Source organism: Homalodisca vitripennis, chromosome 5 (genome assembly GCF_021130785.1).
Source record: "Homalodisca vitripennis isolate AUS2020 chromosome 5, UT_GWSS_2.1, whole genome shotgun sequence".
Lineage (NCBI taxonomy): Eukaryota > Metazoa > Arthropoda > Insecta > Hemiptera > Cicadellidae > Homalodisca > Homalodisca vitripennis.
The window spans coordinates 181,433,872-181,455,872 of record NC_060211.1 but is presented as its reverse complement, the minus strand read 5'-3'; the positions used below and the strand labels follow the sequence as shown (position 1 = coordinate 181,455,872).

The following is a 22,001-nucleotide window of genomic DNA, read 5'->3' as shown; positions in this document are numbered from 1 at the left end:
ATTTTAATTGAGTTTTACTAATCTTTCACGCTTAGGTGTTTTTAGTTGCAAAGAAGTAATCAATGAAACTACGTTTTTGTTTTTCCTTACATAAGTACTACCTAGTCTGCCAGTTTGATTCCTGTTTCTAGTTTTTTTACACCTCACATATTGTTTCAAAATATTATATTTACATGGTTTGAGGTTTTCTCCTCTTATGGCTTCCTATTTGGCCCCCATTTTGTATATTTATTACTTACATAAAACACGAATCGTAGGAGTTTTAAATAATCAACACGCAGCCATTATACGTAATTGTTTTAAATTTAATTTAGAATGGATAAATAAAAAGCTCACATACGTTTCCTGACTAGTTACTATCATCTTTATATCATTATTGATGCCCATTTATTTACTACTGGGGAGTAGTCGGTGGTTGGTTATCGTTCATGATTTGTCATCATCGTGCTTATATTACATATCATTACCGATCCTTATTTACTACTGGGGAGTAGTCAGTGGTTGGTTATCGTTCATGATTTGTCATCATCGTGCTTATATTACATATCATTACCGATCTTTATTTACTACTGGGGAGTAGTCAGTGGTTGGTTATCGTTCATGATTTGTCATCATCGTGCTTATATTACATATCATTACCGATCCTTATTTACTACTGGGGAGTAGTCAGTGGTTGGTTATCGTTCATGATTTTTCATCATCGTGCTTATATTACATATCATGTTTTATTTACTACTGGGGAGTAGTCAGTGGTTGGTTATCGTTCATGATTTGTCATCATCGTGCTTATATTACATATCGTTACCGATCTTATTTACTACTGGGGAGTAGTCAGTGTTTGGTTATCGTTCATGATTTTTCATCATCGTGCTTATATTACATATCATTACCGATCCTTATTTACTACTGGGGAGTAGTCAGTGTTTGGTTATCGTTCATGATTTGTCATCATCGTGCTTATATTACATATCATTACCGATCCTTATTTACTACTGGGGAGTAGTCAGTGGTTGGTTATCGTTCATGATTTGTCATCATCGTGCTTATATTACATATCATTACCGATCCTTATTTACTACTGGGGAGTAGTCAGTGGTTGGTTATCGTTCATGATTTGTCATCATCGTGCTTATATTACATATCATTACCGATCCTTATTTACTACTGGGGAGTAGTCAGTGGTTGGTTATCGTTCATGATTTTTCATCATCGTGCTTATATTACATATCATTACCGATCTTTATTTACTACTGGGGAGTTGTCAGTTGTTGGTTATCGTTCATGATTTGTCATCATCGTGCTTATATTATATATCGTTACCGATCCTTATTTAGTTTGACTAAGAACGTGTTTTTTTGGAAATTGTGTTAATGGAGTTTACAAGCGTTGTGATTTCTTCTGTGTTTATGTGATCACAATGCCTTCGTTCGATTTGTTTATTTTAATGTAAATTTTGCAAAGCATTAGGTTGTGGCTAACCATCCATGGTCAAAAACCAACTTTAAACTAATTATATTACTTTTATAATAATGTTCTAATTTGTTTCACTAGTGATGAATTAAACATTACGTTATGTGTTAAATAATATTTAAAGAATACCAGTGGAAAAGGTTAAGATGTATACTACAATGAAATTGTGGTGAGAATCGGAAAATGCAATTAATAAAAAAATAACTGTCCTACTTCACGTTGAAAATTAAGTTACAGATTAGCTGGTATGCTGTTAGTAATTGTATTCTAAAGCAAAAAGGAGAACAAGTGCTGCTACTGAGGTGCCCACACAGATTGCCTGTTGTGGTTAATATAATTAGAATTATCGGACCTATTTACAAGTAGAGAAGTGAATCTCTCTCGACACCTAGTAGCATCGGTCCTCCCCGCCTGCAGTCCCCGCGGCCTGTGTATATATGGCGACACTACACGCTCGCACTCCACCGAGAACTGAACCTTTGCACTTCAAATGCAGATTTGACTTTTAACACGTGCGTTTGTTCCTTTCTATGTACAAAGTAAAAGTACGCCAAACCACTTTTCGGAACAGGCTTCGCTGAGGTTGCATGCAAAATTGTAAATCTGTAGCTCAAGTCTCTGAATTTGAAAGCACATAATATATTATAGCCTGCACACTTAATTCGTACCTAAACTGTTAGTATTTTGTTAGTTTAGTGTTTAGTGTTAAATTACATTTACAATCTCTATATTCGTTGGTTTTTGTAAGTTGAATCATAAAAATATTAGTTCAATTTAATAAATATTTTTTTTAGATTTAAAAATAAACGCTGGCCAACACGCTAACCCGCACATACTGACAATATAATTACATTTTAATGTAGTACATAAAGTGAATTCGTCCCTAATGTTAGTCTGATGTATTCATATATTATATTTTGAGCTTTAGCGAAACCTGTACTCGTGGTGCTGTAAAAAATTCATTTCTGTCTGAATGTCGGTCCAGACGATATCTCAAAAAAGAGTTTTCATGAATCTTCTTTACTGTAAGGTCAACACTGATTTTGATGATGGGGCATGTCACTCTATGGGATTTACCGGGGTTTTAGCAAATACACAGGTCGTAACCATAATGAGAACAAAACATAGCAGGATAAATAAATTGAACATTTAATATGAGATTTTAACATTTAACATATTGACACATGTATTCTAATTACCCGATACCCTTTAGGTGACTTTGTGTGCAGCGTAGAGTATGTAAACTTTTATGATTGAATCACTGCTATGAAAAATAACTTAATGAACAAAAATTAAAATGTGTTGCATGGGAAGATATCTCAAGAAAGATTTAATCTGTATACTTTTTATATGAAACTTCATTCTTACACATAAGAACGATTTCCATTGTGGTGCACGTTTAATCAACGAATTTGGCTGAACGTCATCGAAGCCTACAACTCTGTAGGTTCTTAAAATTTCTCTTTTTCTTTGCCGAGAGCGTACAATTTCGTTTCTGCATGATCGTCTGCCATTCTATCTATCAATAATTAAATAAGCTATAGAAATGAAATTTTCCATGGGATCCTAGCAAAATTATACGACACTAGAGCAATCAAGTTGATTATATGAATGTTATTACACCATCATTCATAATAATAATAATTACGAATGTTTAAATGTATTTTAAGAAAAATTACTCAAGATTTCCGGTAAAATGGCGTACTAATGTGGCCGCAGGAGGCTACCAAACTTTTAAAGTGGATGTCATCAAAATTGTTGTTCCTAAAATTGTTCTAATTAGTCTAACTGTTTAAATAAATTAAATAGATAACGTTGGAGTGAGCAACTGAAGTATGCAACTTTTATGCAGATGTGAATTACATTCGCATTGAATCAAATCTTCCCACTGTAGCTTTGTAATTATTCAAACGTTTATGCTAATGTATTTCTTTACCTGATTTCGAATGTTAGGAGATCCTAATTAATAGTTTTATTAGAAAATTAAAAATGTTTTACGATTAAATAACCCTGTAATAGTTTTCAAATATTTCATAACTTTTTTTTAATATACCTGTTTTACTTATTATTTCAAAAGCATCAAAATGTATGGCCAACAATTCTTGGAGTAATCAACAATTTGTAAGTCCTTGTAAACCATGGAAATAAATATTCAGAATGGAAGTATTTTATTCTCCACTGCTGTCAAATAGTGGTGGGGGCGATATCGTGAAGGGGGGAGATTCAATTTACAAAAATAACCTCGATAAGAGAGCTTATCAGAAAATTACAATCACGAACTGGAGTACTACTCCCACTGTTTCTCCATTCTTTCATGCAGCCGTAGAGTCGGAACTGTTTCTCGGTGAGTGTTCCAGTAGTAAATATAGCCAAGCCCGACTTTGGTAACAACGAGGAAAAAGGAAAACGTGAGAAGTTTTCCAACAGTTTCGCTTTTACCCAGCGCCGGTCGTTTCTTATGGCGAAAGCTGCTGTGTTTTCTTTTACGACCTTAACGATTGCCAACGCTTATTTCACGAATGTCATTGTAGTTCTCGGAATTTTCAGTACGCATGTCATTTTTGTTAACGTAAAAGTTGTACAAAAAGCTGCAGACCTTCTAAAAGGTGATTTAGAAACTTTGAATTCAAGTAAAGAAAATATAGTTATTTTTGCATGGCAACATTTTAATGTAGACTGAATTATACCAAAATGCAGCTCAAGGTCTCTATACCCGTACGAGGTTATCTAGATCATTGTATTTTATCGTTTCCATTCTATAAGATATATCGAGAAAGGTCTATATGCAAAGACATATGGATCGCCATGATGTCCATGATTTCAGTTACACCTTTTAAGGAGATGCATTTAAACCATTATTAATAGCTCAAACTAAACCATTTAATTAGTCTAAACAATAAAACTTACATTTTGATATTTAAATTTGCATTCCACCCAGAGACCTCTATCAACACATAAAAGCTATGGTATGTATTGTTCATTAAATTTCAATGTTGAATTTAGTTCCAACCTCCCTTTTATTGCAGCGTCTGGTATCTGACGCTGTTTCAGACTTAGCTCCTGGAATCTGGAGTCATGTTCATCAGAAGAAAACCATCAAAAGTTGGCGACAAAGAACCTCTAAACGAACCTTTACATCGTTCCGACATCAGAGACACCTATAAATAGGTGGTGATTTTCGTTGGATCTCTTCCGACGAACTTGGAGCTAAATTTCACATTCAAACCTCTATCAAGGTACAACCACTCACTTACACACTGATGTTATAGTCAGCCATTACTAATCACAACCCACTTCCAGTGCAGAGGGTCCTCTCCACATCGAATGGCAGAAACTCCTCAACACTATTAAACAGTTGCAGGCAAAGAAGCGTTGAGGCTAGTTTTTAACACCCGTTTATAAATGAACATCTGCCTGTGGGTCATACAATTTTAAACAATTGAACATTTTTGTCCTCAAGAGGTACAGTGTCTAGAATTGGTATTGGACCGACTGGTGTAGTCGCCTGTGTAAGCGAGCCATTTTATTAACAACACATGTAAGTGGGAAAACTTTGGTTGAGACAAAAAAGCTTTCCAAAACTAAAACAACGGTTTACTGAGGTTCAAAAGTGTTAAAAATAAAAAGTAAGTAAAAGATAAGTTTCTACAAAGTTTCACAACTATTCATAGTTAGTTTTTGAATTAAAAAAAAAATGATCGACAATTTAAAACGAGAAAACGGTATGCTTAATGCAAATCTTAAAATCCCATACTTTACGTAAATACCTTCCATTTCTTACATTTTTCAAAGCGAGAAGTAAAAGTAAAGTAAAAGGCTTAGTAGCTTAGATAGATAATCTGTGAAATACTTACTTCAGTCGTGTACCATTAATAAATAATAATAAATGTATTTATTTTCTAATTCTGTCACAAAACATATATCAAATAAATGAAAAACTTACATAATTAAGAATCATAAACAATATAATTAGACTTGCCAAGACTGACTAAATGCACTAAATGAAAACTTAAACGTGTATTTAGATTTATAAAATAACATAATGTAACTTAATACAACTTCTATCAGTCCCCTTACATACATATCTATCTAATTATTATAAAAAGTCGGCAATATACTGAATTTTGTAAATAGCAAAAGAGGAAATTTAGGGTCCTCACGCACTTTGGAGGTTCCAATTATTCAACATTAAAATTATTTTACAGCGTCCAGATGGCGAAGGAAAGAATTTTTATTTAATTTTGTTCGGCAAATGTTTTTTATACTATCAGTGTATCTTTGCTTGCTTAGTGCATGAGGAATTATTGGAATAAAAATAAGTAATAGAAAAGATGTTTAAAAATTTTTTATCGCTGTTTTCTGAGAGCACCTTTAAGGCAAATAATGACGGAAAATACTTATGGTGTAAATGTCGTAAATCGTAAATGTTAATGCTGAATTTTAATTAGTAAGTCAAGGTGCTCCAAAGTTAGCAGCCACTCTATAAATCTATTCAAAAATGTTTTAATATTCGGTAATTCTTTAATATTGTTTGGTGATTTGTTCAAAAATTCTTGGTGCAATAACATTTAAAGTCCTTGTCCAAAAATGCAGAATTTGGTTTTGGAATTGTAAATTAATTCCAATACTCGGTGGTGTGGAAACTCCAAGTAACAAATGGGCTAGTTGGTGCTATTTGAGATCTTGTGGTAAGAGCTGACGAAAAGAACATTTTCGTCAAGTACAGAATAGGTTTCGTTAGACCAGACCCAGTAAAATATTCTTGAACTTGTACGGAAAGATGATTTAAGATCTTGGAGGAGGTAAAGTCATCTTTTGGGGGAGTTTAAAAGTGAAGAGTAGATGTAGCCGGCTGTGAAGAAGATATTCTGAGATGGAATGCTCTCGTACTTTGACCGATATTTCAATAGCAGAACATCAGAGTTGTTACGATTGGTCGTGTCCATTGACAGATCCCATCTCTCGCGTCAGGTCAAAGGCCGAGATCTAGTGTTCGTGTTCGGGGAAGTCAGGGTTCAGAGGTAGACTTGGCAACTGCCTCCCATCTCCTTGCCAAGTTGCCTCTGCCGAGCCTGTTCCCTGTCCAACACTGCACTGAATTACCTTTCACCTTGACGTGTAAGCGAGTGACCATATTGTGTCCGAACAGTAAAACAATACAAGGTTAGACGATCTCTTGGGTTCCAATGAAAGAGGCCTACAATTCTAGCAGCTTTGGCTGTTTGGCGGAATATCAAAGGGAACGGCTGGATTAATTTAATTCTTTGCTTCAATCACTACTGAAACAATAAATATATAAACGTATAGGAAATGTGTACTAAAATCTGCTTCTCATCTGACAAGATTTAAAATTATCTTCCACCAATCTACAATAAAATGACATGTAGCTTTTGTGATCTTAGAACTATATGTTCCCTCAGATTTGAAAAAGTTCATTCGTGTAAAGCCTTCATTCGATTTACTAAAAGATCTACTCTTAATAATTCACCATACTTAAACATACCTTTCTGGTGATTAAACTTGAGTATTAATTTTATTAATCCATGAGTGGCGTAAATTTGAACCAATATTGTCCTGGCGTTGTACCAAGCTATTTGATGTTTGTGAGAGATGCGCTCACAGGTCCAAAAAGTTCTTATTAATTCTACGCCAAAGAACAAACAAATATTTAATTATTTAGATTGAATATATATCTAAATAGTTATAATAATATAACTATTATTATAACTGCAGATAATTATTACCAACTTCAATTGAGATTTTGTCTGTGCAATAAGTGTAACTGTTCCACGATGCTTTTTGCACAGTTAAATCAATATTTATATATATTCTGATTTAATTCCTACCTAGGAAATGTATATTTTTTGTTAGATATATCCAATACTCAAGTTACTTTTAGAGGCATTACTCGTACTTCTGTCCTCTTAATGCCTCTAACATGTTTTATCCGATTTATGTTTATCTTGGTTCTGTTGATAGTTTGAACTCCTGATAAGATATTCTCCTGTTATATCTAGCTTGTTATTTTTATACAATTAACTTCTTCTGCTATATCAGCTTTTTCATGATACTTTTGACTTATTATATTGATATTTAGCTTGTCCTAATATTTTTTCATAATCTCCTGATAGTTCTATGTTATCTTCCCGTTGCTCTGACTTTACTCCTGATACAATTAACTTTTGATATATCAGCTTTTTCATTATACTTTGACTTATTATATTAATATACATAGCTTGACCTGATATCTTTACCTAATCTCCTGATAGTTCAAGGTTATTTTCCCGTTGTTCTTCCTTTACTACTGATCCAATTAACTTCTTCTGATATTTTAGCTTTTCATGTTACTTTTATACTTATTGTATTGATATATTTAGCTTGACCTGATATTCTTACCTAATCTCCTGATAATTCTAGGTTATCTTCTCGTTGCTTTGACTTAACTCCTGATACAGTTCAACGTGAAACGCTACTGTAGGTGAGAGGCAGGTCAGTGACTGTTCGGGGAAGGGTTGGCACGATGCCGATCTCATGAGTGCCTGGCACTTGGCCGACACCTGCCAGTCGTCTCTGCTGTACGGTATGTACCTCAGGTGCCAGTCCAGGTTGTCATAACACGCTTGTTGTTCACCACAAATACTCACATTTTTCGACCCAGTGAACTCATTTACTTTAAATTACTCTGTTTATAAATACAGTTTTCAGTTGTTTGGACCCCAATTCGAAAAATGTTCGAGGTTGGGTAGTCTAATTCAGTGGTTTGAAATTCACATTCAGTTTGGCTTTTTCAAACGGCATCCTCTCGTTTTTGATACAAATTGAAAAGATATTGACAATAATTTTGACAGATTCATTTCATTCAATTCATTTTGTAGTTATTGAATGTAAAAATGTGTGTCAAGGACGTAGCCAGCGAGGGGATCCAAGGGGTCCAGATCCCCTATTTAAAATATTTTAAATAACTTTTTTAGTAAACTATTGTTATTTAAATAACTCGGTATTACTGAAAGATAGTTCTCAATAAAGAAACGGGTCAAGAACTTTTTAAGGAACAAAATGGGGCCTTACTCTCTGTCCACTACGGGAAAATATCAGTTGTCTGGACCCACCCCCCTAATGTTTTTCTGGCTAGTTTCTTGATTTGAGTGAATGAAATTATACAATCCTATATACAAAGCCATACTCAGTTTTGGCGGGCACGAACATGTGCCGCCACCACGCCCCCCCCCCCATCATGTTAATGATAATTAATACAGAAATTCAATGCTTGGGGTTTGAACGTGATCGTAATGATTTTAAAAGTAATAGTCTTAGTTTATACGAAATTATAATGAACGATATTACTAATTTAGCATAAAATATACAGTTATTAGATTGAGTTATCTCGTCCGTCGACACTGTCTCTTCAAATAGACGCGTGATAGGGCCCCCTGAGGGCCCGGGCCCCGGTAAAATTGCCCGAAACCCCCGTTCTGAGTACAGGGACCTGCCTATATAACATCTAGAAAGCAGTAAACTTTCAATGAACGATCTCAGTGTTGCAGACATTTTTGAAGTACGTATATATGTCAAACTCCGACTAAGATTTTAAACCTCCAACACAAATACTAAAAAAATTTTAATAAGCAGTTATTTTGTAAGCCTTCAAAATCTGTCTAGTTATTATTTATCTTCCATTTTCTGTACCTAAATTAATAAAAACAAATAATATAATTAATACATTTTTAAAATTTATAAACGGAAGTAATAATTTGTTTATTTTGTTTTGTCTGCACGTATACAAAATAAAATGATGATTAAATATGCAGGAATTAAACTAATAATTATTTATTAAATCTGTATATTAAGTAGGCCTGTATAAAATTTATTTTTAGGTAAATTTATATTTTTATTAGATATTTTTTAGATATTAGATATTATTTTAGGCCTATTAGATATTTTTATAACTAAATTCAGCAAAAAACTACTTCCTACAATGTTATACTCTAAAACTTGTACTCTAAACTCTAGCCGTACTCTGAACATAATGCAGATATCAATACTTGAGGGTGGTGTATAAATTACGGCTCGTTATCAGGAGAAGAAGACCAATCCGACGTTGACAAACAGTTATCAGTGGTTGGTGAAAACACTCGACAGCTGATTGAGAACAGAACGTGATTAGGTCGAGACATTCATAATAACAGATAACGAGCTAATTATATCGTGCTCGGGACTTTATCTAATCAGCGCAGAGTTTGGTGCGGATATAAACTAGTAATAATAACTGATAAACTAAAATAACTTCGAGTACTTGATCAACAGTTTATGTAGGGCACAAAAGAGACTTGTAGCTTATGTACCTTCCACAAATCAAGCGATTCAGCGTGTTCTTAGCCTAATATGATCTTTTGCTTGCCGAAATTGTAAAACAAGACTACACAATTCATTATTATAAGTTATTATTCAGTTCGGCAGGGGTGTGTACAGATAAGGGTTCAAGGGGTACGAATGACAAAAATAATATATTCCTTCTTTATTGAAGATATACTTTATTGGCAAGTTTAATATTCAAACTTGTTGTACGTTTCATCCATTTTAAATTTATAAACTAAATTATAATAATATTTCTAATTTAGGAATGACTTATTTACATTGCTTACTACCACCAGCCATGAGATTAGTATTATGACTTCATAAACAGAATTCACTGGGATTCGGCGATAAAAGTGCTAGCCTTGACCATTTGTCGTAGACAAACTGTACATTCAGGATTTGGACAGCATACCCTTTATGTTTCTTGTGAAAATATGTATACGAATATTATGGAAATTAGTAGCCTATAAATAAAATAACATGGATTAAATCTGATGACTACCATTGTGTGCATAGTTATTAGCCTATACACAGTTTTGAACACTGAACACTGTCCATTGAACAATGAAAATTCAACACTGAACCCTGTACATTGAACACTAAACATTGAACACTGAACCCTGAACACTGAACACTGAACACTGAACACTGAACACTGAACCCTGAACACTGAACACTGAACCCTGAACATTGAACACTGAACCCTGAACGTTGTGAACACTGAACACTGAACAATAAACAATAAACACTGAACATTGAACACTGAACATTGAACACTGAACATTGAACAATAAACATTGAACATTGAACACTGAACACTAAACATTGAACACTGAACAATGAACAATAAACAATAAACCCTGAACATTGAACACTGAACATTGAACACTGAACAATAAACAACAAACACTGAACATTGAACACTGAACCCTGAACATTGAACACTGAACAATGAGCAACAAACAATAAACACTGAACCCTGAACACTGAACATTGAACACTGATCCCTGAACATTGAACACTGAACCCTGAACATTGAATATTGAAAGAAAATTCTATATGTTGCATATATTTCTAAAAAGTAATTCGGTAGAAACAAAAAAAACGTGGATCAATCTACTATGATAGATTAATTAATAAAATATTTATATTAACTAGGCTATAATGTATTCCAATATTCAGGCACTTTATACACATCATGTTTATCTTTATGAACATTTTTATATCATTCACTTCAGAATACAAAAATGTAATTAATTGAATGCATGATGTGAAAGTATACCGTTTTACTATGTTTTTTTATTTACAATACAAAAAAAATATGCAGTTTTGACTGATTTTATACTTTAATTTATAGCAAAAAAATCTGTACAGTATTGTCTGTATTGATCTAGTGTACATTGATAAAATAGAACTTACAACTTATGCACTGTAAGATGTATTTGGCTTATAAAAAATTTTTAAATAACATAATATTTTTTAGATTAATATAAATTTGTTTTTTTTTATAAATTTGAAATTAAATATTTAAAACAGATCATTAGATGAGAGCAATATGAAAATGTTATTTCAAACATACAAATAATAAATAAAGCGCCATTTCCAAAACTGGTATAACAGTACAAGAAAGATGAATTTGTAACTTTTACGTCTTTTAGAAATAGTTGCAATGAGAAAATTATTGATAGAATAGTAAATAACAGCTGTGTCGTAGGTTTATTTTGTTGTAATCTGAGTATATTATATAAAAGATTCTGCAGCTGAAGGAGAGTTCGTTAGCTTTCAAAGTTTATTAAGTTTCAGTTTTCTTGGTTATGAGACTCCCCGGGGGTTCATAACATTCTTACTTCATTTGCTTCTCAGTATGCGGTAGTAAACAGTTTGAGGTTATGTTACCCAGTAACTTCACTCTCCCCCACAGAATACTGGTAAAACCCCTCTCCCCACTCTTCCGACCACATTTCCGTGCTTCCTTTATTCCCCTATATATAACTGGATTGCTTTCCTTATTGATCACGGAGGTAAATATTCAAATTCAAAATAGTTGTTCAACCCCTACTGGCGCTTATCCCGTTGACGATGTTTAGAACTGCACTACATTTGCAAGTGAAAAGTCTTCGTTATTTAGAAAAGTTTATCTTAAAAAGGATTTAGTTAGATATAATTATGCGAATACTGAAAATAATGCGTAAGTTTGTGAAAATGTTATGTACATATTACAGTTGTTACGTCTATGCACTATAAAACTATAAATTTAGTCAATTATACCACAGCTACCAAATATTAAATATTGATTTGAGCAATTAATATTACAAAAATTTGTTATTTTTAAGTGTTAGAATACATAATTGATAAGTGCTGAGAAAGGGATGATCACGAAAAGGTAGAGCGACAAATTAATGTCAAGGAATTTTAGAAAGATTCCTGAAATCCCCTATTATATATACACATTATGATAATAACTTCAGTAATTATATAATTTTTTAACTCTTTCATTGCAGGGTTAGGGAATTGTAGACAGATTCCTGAAATCCCCTATTATATACACGTATGATTTTATAATTTTTTAACTGTTTCATTGCAGGCTGATCTAAGCCTAGTCACCTCACAACTATTTGTCTTAACCTAAACAATATTAGATAAAATGTTTTTCTTTGCACCAGTCAAAGTTTGCTGATATTTCCAAGAACATAAACGGATCTTATTAAGAAACTAGGTCCTGAGTCAAACAAATTCCATCTCTCGTAAGTGTACACTCCAATAAGATTAGAACATTAACATCAGTATGGTATCTCAAGATAACCAGCCTGAACAACTAGTTAACCCAACCGTCAAGCAATAAAGTGATTTTATTACCACTGAAAATGCCTTGAAAGTTTCCCTCTTGACCGAGTAAATTGCTACGCATATACTCGCAGTTCCACGCGTATTCCTTGAATAAAGCGGTTACGGTGCGGTGCGTATTTTCGAGGAACGGTTACTCGCCAACACACTTGAATAGCGTAGAACTATCTAAGGTACGCCAAACCACTTTTGCGTAACAGCATTCTCAGAAGTCGCATGTAAAATTTCAGTTTATAGCTCATTTTTATCAAGGCTCTACTAAAAGTAAAAAAGAGAAATTTGTTTAGCTTCCAGAAACAGAAATTGTGCCAGCAACCTCAGTGAAAGACTATAACAGTCAGCCAAATCCGACAGAGGCACATGTTCCATCATTGAATTCAATCTCTTCTATGTATACATGAAGTGTAGAAGTTGTGCCAACAACCTCAGTGAAAGACTATAACAGTCAGCCAAATCCGACAGAGGCACATGTTCCATCATTGAATTCAATCTCTTCTATGTATACATGAAGTGTAGAAGTTGTGCCAACAACCTCAGTGAAAGACTATAACAGTCAGCCAAATCCGACAGAGGCACATGTTCCATCATTGAATTCAATCTCTTCTATGTATACATGAAGTGTAGAAGTTGTGCCAACAACCTCAGTGAAAGACTCTATAACAGTCAGCCAAATCCGACAGAGGCACATGTTCCATCATCGAATTCAATCTTGTCTATGTACACATGAATCGTGTAATATTTCCTGCGGATAGTTAGGGTACGCTATCGCTCAGCCAAATTTCATCAAGTGACATGCACCATCACCGAACTTCATGTTGCCTATATAGAAATGAAGATCCACGCAAAATTTCAAGTCTATAAGATACGTAGTCTGAGAAGGGTTGATTCAGGGGGAATGTTTAGTTTAGATCCAGTTGACCTTCGTCTTAGTGCAGCTCCACTATACTTTGTATTCTAGTTGTCTCTGTTGTCGAAATTATATAAAGAGTTCATTTGGAGCTTCTTCGTTGCCGACTTTTTCAGATCCCTTCAGACGAACATGACCACAGACTCCAAAAGTGCAATCTTTGACGTCAGTTTGGAGACGATGCACTAGGAGGATGTTAACCGGATCTATAGGTCTGTTCGTTTTCTATATCTCGAGCGAACAGACTGGCAAATTAAATTTCTTCAGCCCCTCGTGTGATAAGCTTCGCTAACGCTCAGCCAATACATTGAAAACCTCGGATAGTTACTATGGCAATCATTGTTTGCAGTCTTCAACATCGACCTATACTAGCTCTCAATCTGTTATAATTAGTATTATTACAGTAACTCGATAGTATACTGAGTTACTATTTACCCTTGCCCAATCAGTACAACTGGACGGCACCGGTTATACGAGTATGTTGACGGTAGTACTTACGCACGTCCCGACATGTTCCATACGTGTCTGTGTACGTTGGGCGCGCTCCTGCACGTGCAAACGCTGTGCAAACCGTCCAAGGCTACAGCGCCGCCAAAAGCTCACTCTTGTTTATTGGTCCACAAATCCCTGGCCGACTGGCAAGGTCTTCAACCACGTGACTTGTCTGATTGCAATTATATAACAGATTGATTATACCGGTGGCAACAATGTTACTGTAACTGCAAGGTAACGTAGGAAATTGCACGGAGCAAAATTCTAACTCCTACAAAGGTACAACAACTGCTTCAACCTAAAACATTCACCATTCTTGCCATCAGACTATGTGGCCTTTCGCTTACCTGCAGACATTAAATGGTTTACATAATTACTTTCTCGCGTGTATTTTGACCACTCAGGGAAGGTGAAATGTCTCTTGTGTCTGCCTCTCCACACGACATCACGAGAGCAAATATTTTTACATTGGTCTCACGGGTAACCATGATGGCAACGAGAAAGCAGCAAAAGAAATAAATTTCTAACTATGAGTAACTTAATTTAACACATGTAAATAGAAACAGAGTGGGAAGTTAACGTTAAAAGTTGGAAACAAGGTTCGATTTCAGCGCTCTCATGTGTTGTAGTACTCACCCTCATCAGCTCAACAAAACTTTTATATTTGAACACTGCTATATAACACCACACAATGAACAAGTGAATGTATAAAGTTTTAAGATATCACGTGAAACACTTCGTCTGTAGACTTAACATTTTGCTCCAAACTTCATTTCTACATAAACAGGGACGAGTTCAATGATAGTAAATGTCCAAAAATAGAATTCGGCTAAATATTATTGAAGCTTATCGCTCAGTAGTTTGATACAATCTTCCTTTTGCCTTCCGGGAAAGATAAACATTTATTTCTTGTATTTTTGTCTCTGTCTATCTTCCTCACTAAATGTGCATACAATCTCAGCGAAACCTTTTACGCATTACGAGATGTGGTGTACCCCTACCTTGTATATAAGGAATTATAACACAATGTCGTTTACAAAATGTCTAACATCTACTTAAGTATATAAATTGGACGACGCTCGTCCTTGAAATTACTTAAAGTGCATGGTATAATTCTGAAATAGTACTTCGTAAATGATTCTCGAAAAAAATTATATATAAAACGAACACATGCAAAGAAACAGAGAACTTCAAGTGTCTTTTATGACCTTTGTAACTAATTTGGAAAGATGGCGTTGCGACCAATACTGCGCTGCGTACTACTAAAGGTTATGATAAGTAAAAACAGGAAAGTACTGTAATAATACATTATTAAACGTAAATGTAGTCGATTTATGTCCCTCAATTTGTACCAACATAATGTTCACCACAAAATATCAAAGCGAGAATTGTTCGTAAGTCAATTACAAATCAAAACGAAATCTTTTAATCAAACACAACTGATGTAAACAAAATGACAGTAAGTTTTAATCTTACTAAACAAAATTAAAGATTCTCCGACAAGCTATTTTAAACATTCAATCGTTTCCAGATTAATTGTGTTAATGATTTTCTAGACTGAATTAAAATATATATTTGTGGGGAATGGTTAAAAAAAGAATACAATAATAGTATTAATTTTCACACTGTCTCATTTCCTTTGTACAATTACGTTGAAATATATACCTTTCTTATCGTATTCTTTAAATTGGCCAAAATTATTTTAGTTAACTTATAAATTTGTTTCTTTGGATTAATGCAGTACATTAATTTATTGGAAGAACGTAGTAATGCAATACATAAAATATATGTACAACTATAAATTACACCAAGAATACATCACACGTTTTATATATTATTAAACAAAATTAAAGATTATCAAGCAAGCTATTTTAAACTATCATCTTAAACATTAGTTGTGTAAATGATTTTCAAGACCGAGTTTAAACTATGTCTTTGTGGGGGATAGTAAAAAAAAAATAAACAATAGTATTAATTTTCACACTGTCTCATTCCCTTTATACAATTATGTAATAAATATACACCTTCTAGTCTTGTAGTTTAAATTAATGCAGTATATTAATGTATTGGAAGAACTTAGTAATGCAATACATAAAATATATGTACAACTATAAATTACAAAAAGAATACATCACACGTTTGATATATTACTAAACAAAATTAAAGATTCGCAGGTAAGCTATTTTAAACAATCAACATTTTAAAGATAATTTCTGTTAATGATTTTCCAGACCGAGTTAAAACATGACTTTGTGGATGATAATAAAAATACAATAATAGTATTAATTTTCAACGTAGCAATGTAATTTTCGACGATGTATTCGTCTTATTGCTAAGTGAATCCGGGAAGAAGTTGCAGAAACTATAAAATAACCAAGCTGCACGAACGCGATCACAGCAATCATTTGTGCCCAGCGATTGTACCCCGAGGTGAAGCGCGTCGCTAGCAGGGGTTTCCTCTGACCCGCACGTCCGAGATATAATGGTCACCATTACCTCGGTCACGCAATGGCCCTAAAGCACCCATTATGTTTGGAAAAATGACCCCGAATTAGATGTGAGGACCTACAATACGGGAGTTGAACAATGAATGTAATAATACGCTCCAAACACAGAACAAAGAGGCGGCTTCTTTGTCTTGGCGGCAGGAGGGTTCTATTTGCGGACCTCTATTGATATTGTGCTTATTATTGCTGGCTACCTGATTAACAAATTGGAAACTGTCAGTACATAGACCTCAGTTGATACAAGACGTTAAAGCAATTCTCTAACTAAAAATATAGATTTACAAGTTTAAATATATTATAAATATTTTACTTCTACATTACATAGTCAGCCTACAACAAAACCTAAACGTAATGTAGCTATATGTAATTTACTTATACATTTGGCAAAAGAATTTAGTTCCAGTTCACCTTACTTTTATTTCAGCGTCTGGTATCTGACGCTGTCTCAGACATGACTCCTGGAATCGGGAGCCATGGTCGTCTGAAGAGATCCAAAGAATATCGACGACGAAGAAGCTTAAAACGAAACATTCACATCGTAAAAATTCAATTGAATCAACCCTTCCAACCATATAGCCACGTTATGTGTAGAAAACTCGGTTGCTCCACCGTGCGTAGATATCGTGTCAGTCAACACCGTAGTGCACTCAACTGTGTAAATGATGAGACAATGAGACACTTCACTTATTTATAGGTATATTTGATATTGAAACGATCGTCGACTTTCTTGAATATCTTTAGACGACCATGATTCCAGATTCCAGGACTTTTTATTGCAGATACCAGACGCTGCAATAAAAGGAAGAACTGGAGCTAAACTCAATTGTATGACACAAAACAGAAAACTTTATTTGAAATATAATTTAATTAGATAAATTCCACACTTTGTGCACATCAATTTGAATATGTCCTATGATTTCCTATTCAAGATAACATAAAAAAGTGTCAAGTTTGTTACAATAATAATAATGTCTCTTATTAGTTTTTTCCATAATTATATATTTGAAAATGACCTGAAAAAGAAACGATATAGTACTGTACTCAGAGTACATTTTATGTTTAAAAGAGATATAAAAAATTGATGTATTTTATTCTCTATAATTTTATAGCAGATTTACTCACGGAGAGTGTGTTGGTGATCAATAAACATAAAAAGCAGATAATAGTTATGGATGATTTACCATTAAAAATACAATGAATATTGCATTATAATATACAATAATTTTATCTTGGCCAAGACCGACTGCTGAAGTTTATTGAAATTATTGTTTTTCACAGAAATAAGATTTTGTAATGGAAATTACTTAAATGTCAAGTGTCGTGAATATGCATAGGGTATAACATAAGAAATTGCCATATGATTGTAGGAGGTTTAATTACGCAATAATAAAAAGGAGTGCAATTTGTCAAACGTTAGTTTTTTTAATATAACAATAATGGTACGAATATTGTTTAATGTTACTACTTCCTAATCATAATTGTATATAGTTTTAACATTTATGAGGAAAACCTATTTTCTTATTCAACTTTAACAGTTTGACTTATTGGTCAAGTGCTTGTGAGTGAAAGAGTCTTATCAGAGTAGAAGAGATTAGATACGAAAATATGAAGAGCGGACTGATAATGCAAGAGATTAGTAATGTGCTATTTCTTAGAATTAAAGTTCATAAATGTTAGTTCACTTCCACTTCAAATAAAATATTACAGTCAATATGTACAGTACATGTTACTATAATATATATTATGTTATATGTAGTAGTACAGTTATTGTTTTGGTATCTACATATTTTGATTTCTTAAGATAATAAATAATATGTACCCGTAATTCAGTTATTTGTTGAAGGCCAAGAATTAAAATATAATACTCAACATTTTTTTAATACATTATTCGATATGACTTGGTCGATGTTTAAATAATAAATAGAAAACATCAAGGCAGTTTTCGTATTGCTTCTGTACAGGGGATCATTTTCATAAAAATAAGCGCTGAACAGTATAATATTTATTTGAAAGATACGCACCACTCTCTATGTGTCACGTCCTTCGTCAGATTTTATCCACATTCTACCAAATTCACATTCTAATTTAATTGTAAGTAGGTCACTGTAATACTAGACAACAGTAAAGCTTGTTGGGGGGAGAAAGGTTTACTAACTGAACAACTAGAAATTTTACCTTTTTGAGTAAATTTATAAAATTGAATGTTTTTAAGCCTCTAAGCGTCCTTTTAAGCTAGACTTGCCTCGAAAACTTAATTAATTGCTCCACCTTGCTTAGAGATCATGTCTAATTCATCATAGTGCACTCAATAAATTGTGCATCTGATGAGACAATGAGAAAACTTCCACCTAGATTACACTATAATTTGTTGTCTAGGGGTCTCTGATCTGAAAATGACTTCAAGAGTTTATTTTGAGCTTCTTTGTCGCCGACTGGTATCTCGTCAGATGAACATGACTCCAGATTCCAGGAATCAAGCCTGTGACATAGTTGGATTCCAGACGCTGCGATAACAACAGGAAGGTGAATTGAAGCCAAACTGAACATCTATTCGTATGTCACGAAGACAATGTTGAGGGTTAGGATAGTTTTATTTACATGCTGTGTAATTATTGGTCAATAAAATTAAAACAAAATCCGTTATTAGACCACTTAGTCCGTAAAACATTTTTTTAAGAATTACATATTATTTGAGTTCCAAATAGAACCAGGCGATATTAGAGAGCAAATTCTCCACTATGTTACAAGAGAAATTCGTTCTATTGCCACTAAAACCCGTTACGTCACCTTCCATGATAAATTACGATAATAATTTACCTTGTCAAATACCTTGTCTGACAAAAGTGATCAGACCTGGCAGTGATATATATGCGAGTAAAGGTTCTCGAGAGGTTACTAAAACTACGATAACCTCATCAACTGTATTACTTCGGGATTTGAGGCCAATGAGGTGACAGTCTGATTTGGTCACAGAGATAACCTTTGGTGCCAAAGTGGGTTTCTTTGATACCAGTCTCTGCTGAGAACATTTGTATCACTGTGGACTTTATCACTTATTGCCATTATGTTGCTTTATGTTGTTTTTCAGGCAGTGTTAATTGGTTTCCCCTCTGATCTGCATGATAACCCTCCAACACAAGGAAGAGTCTTTATACATAATATAAAACTTATGTGTTGTTTATTTTTGTAAGTCATCCATCAGAGCAATTAGAAAATGGTGATGGAGAAAAATGATAGTTTTCAAAAATGACGAGTTCATCTAGTTGGCTGAGCGTTAACAAAGCCTATCAACGGGAAGAATTTTACTTCTGTTACCGATATCTGAAGCGACATTTTGAACGAACTTTCAATTTTAAACAGGCAGTATTGAGTTCAATTATGGCCATTTTCCCTCGTTTGATTCTTCTAAGCGTTAGTGAAGTCAAACTTTCCGTAATGCGTTGGCAACATTACTTATCTGTCTTCCTAAAGAAATATTGAAAAAGAAATGTGTTAAAGACTTCAAATGCTGTATGAACCTTCATTTTTACGTAGGCAAGATCTAGTTTGAATATGATGCATATCCTTACCATCAGATCTGGCTGAGAGTCAGCGAAGCCTCTCTATTAATCACCCAGATATCTCGAGAGATGGTTTACGTGAAAGTTAACTTCTACACAACCAAAGCAAGTTCTTTCATATGCACCTCAATGTGATTTTCACAGGAGGATGTTGCATTGGCAAAATATAACACGGAAGGGGATGAATCGAGAAAGAATCATGCCATGGACTTAAATCGAGGATGAAAATTAATTTCTACATAGACAAGATCGATGACCCTTCAGTGGGGATGTTCTTTTCATGACTTCAGCAAGAGGTCCGGTGGGTAGGGGAGGGGATAACAGTTCGTCTGGCATTATTACAGGTAAGTTTCAGTACTTTTGAGCGTTAGCTACATCCAGGCAGCTTTTCAAATAATGCTATGCGCATCTGAGCCCACCAGATATTGTTCACATAACTCCCGAAACCTGTTACGATCATTATTATTAAAATTTAATTTTCTAATGATTACTCTTAAGATAGGTTCAGATGAATTTGGTTAAATTGGGCGGGATTGGTTAGACTGATATAATAATTTTTGCACTCCAAACTTATACAGACAGGCAGCCGCAAGTTCCTAGTTTAACCTTCAACAGGTGAACAATAGCCTTTGTCTTCAACCAACACCGATGAGACATAGCACGATAAGAAACATGAGATCGGCGCGGATCGTCCAGCGTGTGGCTAACAATGGAGTTAGTTGCTAACATCATCGCAAAAAGAATTCTCTTACAGCAAAGCAGAAGTTTTTCATGTCAGAATTTTACCGTGCCCATGACTCAGGTAAGGTATAAAGTGCTGCAGTGTAGCGGGTAAGGCGGTTATCTCAAGATAACGTAATCAAGAAACGTCGAGCGTGGCTGCTGCTTGGATGGGTGGTCGCTGAGCGATCCTGTCCTTGCAAGCAGCCCGCCTGCCCGGCCATTAGTGGTGGTTTGGAAGTCACCTTTAGGCCGTTGCTCCCCAGGTTAAGTGTTAGAGAGAGCCTCTTCGCCCTAACTTCGCCTGGATAAAAATGCATTCTTTGATTTTCACAGTCCGTAAAGAATCTTAGTTTGATTAAAATAAATTTAAGGATAATATAAGTTCCTACAAATCTCTATAACAAAATTGTCCTTTGTTTGAAGTTTGATTTTGACGATGGAAGGATTGTGAAGGAAACAGTATTTTCCCGGACGTTTGCCACCGTTCAGTGATACAAAAACACTACGTTTCAAGATCTGCAATCTGATCTCTTCTTCAGGTAAATAACTAATCTAACACATAATTACAAACTAGATAAAAAATAGACAAATTCTGTCGTAGGTCGTAGGTGGTTGTTCGGCGCATACAGAACCTATTATGACCTGTGTTCTGTATTTCAGTTTTAATAATTAGTGTTGTGTTTACTTTTTTTATTAAGTGCATGTTTTAGAGTTAGTGAAGTTGACACACAACATGGTGGTTGTGATTCCTGACCTAGGCGTGTCACAACGCTCTGGTACGATTTGTTTATTTTATCTCTGTTTATATGTTAGTTATTTACCTGAAGAAGAGATCAGATCGCAGATCTCGAAACATAGTGTTTTTTTATCACTGAACTATGGAAAGTGTCGGAAAAAATCCTGTTTCCTTAATAAAAATTGCATTATTTTTATTACTACTGGATTACTGCTTGGTTTTAATACCTTGCGTAACTATGCACCCCCGAACCCACTGACTTAAGTATCCTTGCTCAACGAGATAATTAGTAGCGCACATGCTAATGGTGATCATTATGCTAATTGCCGCGAACCACTCAGTTACAGACAAAACCCATAATCCGACAAACGTGTCGGTTTCACCTCGCTGCAGACATTAAAATGCTG

At 34.3% G+C, this 22,001-nt stretch overlaps 1 long non-coding RNA gene across 1 annotated transcript; it reads left to right on the top strand.

The window, feature by feature from the left end:
- The first annotated feature begins 3,507 nt into the window (after positions 1-3,507).
- On the top strand, positions 3,508-21,208 carry LOC124363264. The gene is made up of 3 exons (XR_006922539.1): positions 3,508-4,706; positions 7,888-8,050; positions 18,952-21,208. It is a non-coding gene; the product is annotated as an uncharacterized LOC124363264 (long non-coding RNA).
- Positions 21,209-22,001: the final 793 nt, after the last annotated feature.